The sequence below is a fragment of the Micropterus dolomieu genome, linkage group LG17 (genome assembly GCF_021292245.1).
Source record: "Micropterus dolomieu isolate WLL.071019.BEF.003 ecotype Adirondacks linkage group LG17, ASM2129224v1, whole genome shotgun sequence".
Lineage (NCBI taxonomy): Eukaryota > Metazoa > Chordata > Actinopteri > Centrarchiformes > Centrarchidae > Micropterus > Micropterus dolomieu.
Window position 1 is genome coordinate 18,840,847 of NC_060166.1, and position 4,233 is coordinate 18,845,079.

Below are 4,233 nucleotides of genomic sequence, written 5' to 3' on the forward strand. Positions count from 1 at the left end.
ATAACCACTCATGCACTGCTCTACCATGCACGGGTGATTCACTTAAAAAAACACAAGAAGGCTGCAGCTGTTAGGACTGACTTAAGTTCAAATTTTTAGTTTAGTAAGAAACCGGAGGTGAGTGTGTATACAGTATGTGTGTGTGTGTGTGTGTGTGTGTGTGTGTGTGTGTGTATTTGTATTTGTATATAGAAAATGACTAAGGGCAGAGAAAGACAACACATCATCTATGAAAATACCTATTCAAGGCATGAGAACAAACCTGTGTGCACTTTGTGTGTGTGTGTGCCAAGGTGTGCATGTGTGTTAATAGGAAGCAGTCACAGGGCTGCTGACGGCTCCATAAAGGAGCCTTTGAATGACTTGGCTCTGGTAAATTCATAGCAGATGTGAGGGAAAGAATATCCACCCAGGCTGAGTGGCCCTTCACTGCGAAGGCGACAGGAGTCCAATCCAGGGGAGGCAGACGGACGGCAGACAGGAGCCAGGAGACACACACACACACACACACACACACACACACACACACTGGGTGAACTCCAATCAGCCAGGAGGGGAACTCTGCATGGCACTAAACAGGAGACAGGAGTTTTTCTTTGAGCCACTCTGGCTTTTAAATAGAAAATAATTCTCCCTTTTATTCCTGAAAGAACAACTTCCCTGTGTTGCTCTCTGGGCAGGTTTTCCGTTCAAGTGTACAAGTTCAGGCCAGGTGTGTGCTTCAGGGATGGCCTCCACACACTGCATCATGCTGGTTCCCTCTGGACCCACGGAGTCTGGACCGCTCCGGGGCCAGGCTTTATGCCACCTTTCCTGGCTCTGAGTGAGCCACGGCAGGGGCTGGGGGAGACTGGCGCCTCACTGCCAATTAACATCCTCTCACACTGAGAGCATGGCCAGGTAACACACGCTAGGCTGATCTAGCAAAGAGCCCGGCAGACAGTCAGGTGGGGTGAGACTCATTAACTCATCCATGCGCTGGAAATCTCTCGGTGATACTACCCGAGGCAAGTGTTTTGTGTCACAGCTTGAGAGCCAACAGTGGAGTTCGCTTACCTTAACACAAAGACTGGAAACAGGGGGAAACAGCTTAGATCTGTCCAAAGCTAACAAATAGTCAAGCAACATGTCACATAGCTCCCTGTGAAAACCACTACTTGTTGTCTTTGCTCTTCGATTTTTTACAGATTAAACAAACTGGAATGTGTTAATTAGTGAGGTGATCTGCTAGTGGACAGATTTTATAATTTACCGACAGAGCAAGGCGAACTGTTTCCCCTTATTTTCAGTCTTTATTCTAAGCTAAGCTAACTGCAGTAGTTTCACTATACAGACTTGACAGTGGTATCAGTTTTCTCATCTAACCCAGCATTCATGTGGTTCTGGAATAATAATTAATGAGCCAGGAGATGTTGTAACCACAAGCATGTGAAAATGTTGGCACATGACTTGCCAACTTGACACCATATTATGCAAAAACATGGAGGACAAAAGTAAACGTTGGGTTGATAGTAAGAAAACACATCTTTTTAAAGCTTAAAGCTTGTGAACCAACAAGTCCTCTTACCTAAACGACTAAATAGGTCGATTCTCCCAAAACGACATATAAGACCGTTTTTCAAAACAACATGTACAAACGTTGGCAAGTACCAATGCAACAACAGGCACATCGGACATTAAGTAGCCAACGTTACGTAAGTCACTTGACCTAAGTCACATGACATTTAACACGTGGTAAACGTTGTGAAATAAGTTCAAATAAGTACATTACGTAAGTCACATTATGTAAGACATCTACAAAATGTTCTTTAACCTAAAACATGTCAACTTTGACTCAAACCTCTTTCACCTGAGTGAAAGTCTTGACATATCCATCCACCTCACTCCTCTCCTTACACGGACTTTGTCGCTCTTTAACTGAAACTCAAGTTTTTGTCCCTTTGGACAGACCCAAGCTAGGAGTTTCTCTGTTCCAAGTCACTAAGCTAATTTAATCAGCTGCTGGCTGTAGCTTCATATTTATCATATTCAAGTATGAGAGTTGTATCAGTATTCACATCTAAGTGGCAAGAAAGCATACAAGTGTATTCCCCAAAATGTCAAACCTTTCCTTAAAGCGCTGTAACCTCAGCCGAAAGGCCTGGGACCCTGTGTGTATGGTAAGTGTGATGAGTGATTATTACAAGATCTAGAAATGATGTAGGTAAAGTTTAATCTGGACTACATGTAAGAATCTTAACTTGACAAATGTGTAAACGTTCTCTGCTCTGTGTCAGCAAAGCCATCCCAAGCTTTAATTAAAAGTTGTCTGGAACATTTATCACGTGGGGGCCCTGAAGCTCATTCACACACTTTCTGCCTCCTGAAGGCAATTACAACTGATAGATGGAAGGTTTAGCTTTATTACCTGTGTTGCTATAAACAAGGTGTACGTACAATGAGCTTTTTTTAGTTTAAAGTGATGAGGGAATCCATGTGCCAGCTCATAAATGAGGCCCCAGCACTTTGTATCCGGAGGCGACTGGTAAACACAACATGAGCTCAGTCTCACTAGTAAACTGCTGCTCTGACTGTGACCACAATGCAAAAGTTGCAGCAGTGTCAGGATTTACGTTAACAGAAATATATACCATCAGATGATTCTCAAAAGCATGGATGGATGGATGGATGTCAGGTGTTCACCTCTAGTTTTCCTGGTTCTGGTCCTTAATATGCTTTTAAGCCAGTTGACAGAGGTGATCTTGCATCCAGAGGTACTTCTGGAAAACCAGACTCTGGAGAGTAAGCAGATTTTTCTGAAAGCAGTACGCCACCTTCATTGTGTGTGTGTGTCTGTGTGTGTGTGTGTGTGGGGGGGGCCTTTAACTCAGGCTGTTCCATCTGACTGCAACTGAAAACAAACAGCAAGATGGGATATTTCACACCCTGAGCACCTCCTGAGCAGATAAATTACTCTATATCTCCTGTCTGTACCTCTTCTCCTATCTGCCTCTGCATTTTTTTGTCTATTTTCTGTTTTTTTCCCCTGCCACCTGTCTCTTATTCTTTAGTTTTTCTTTTCTCTCTTCATTCCACAGGGGATAGCTCAGGGAATAGACAAAGCTGGATGGGGGGTTGGCCGGCGGGCATCGCTTTCACTTTTAATTAAAACTTCACACCCAAATAAATGTCGCTGAGTATCACACCCACTCATATCGCCCTATGAAAAGAGCCCGCAGGGGCCAGATGTTTGCCTTAGTGAGGATAAATATCTAAGTGGCAGTTTTCTCTGTAAGGGAATCTGCTCCCTCCGTCGTTTCGTCGGATTAGCTGGGGTAAGGAAAACATGAGGATCGTGTTCCGTGCGTTTCCCACTCTCTGGCTGTTCAGCATAAACACCACGAGCTCTTGGCCTCCTTCACATCCGCCTCCTCAGCTCCTCCGCTACTCTCCTCAGCCCCTGGGGTTCCAGCGCAGGGTTTGTTTTAGTAGCATAGCCCCAGAAGAGTGTTTGGTTGTGTTGGGTGTCACACTGGGTGAGTGTTTGATTATGTTGAGTGTTACACGGTGCGGGTGTGCATGAGCAGAAAGGCGGGGGATGCTAATCCCTCTCTGCTTTGTCCTCTGCTGCCCAGCTTTAGTCTTTGCAGGACACTTCACACTGGAACTGTGGAGGATTTCATGGAGCTGCTGCTGACAGAGGGGGCTGTGGGATATGAGGGTCTCATAGTTATGCACACATGAAAAAAAATAACTAGGAAGGGCAACTTACACATGCACAACCAGAAACAATGAACCAAGGACACCTGAGTGTGCTCAGACAGTTTTCAGTCATATTTCTGGCTTGGTCTAAATTCGGGGGCGTTGCTCACACTTAACAACAAAGTTCCTCTAGAGAATAAACCTGAAGATATTCTGTGTTTTTTGTATTATCAAAAGACCAAAACCAACAAAGAAGTGATTCTACTAACAAGTGTGTTTGTGTCCAAAGCCTGCCACATCTTATTCCTCTGTGCCATAGAGCTACTTTTTTATTGTCCAAAAACTATTAAAACACACCAATAAGCCACACTGCTGCACTGGGTGACATGTTCCTTCATTGTGATGAATGTGGTCACTGTCCCACATACACATTGTCTTAACTGTTGCCTTTACTGCTGTAAATGTTCATTAGCGTGCCAAATGCGCTGAAATACGTCGCGGACTAATGCACTTTTACTCATGTTTTGGTAATGTTTTCTAAAAATCTACAAT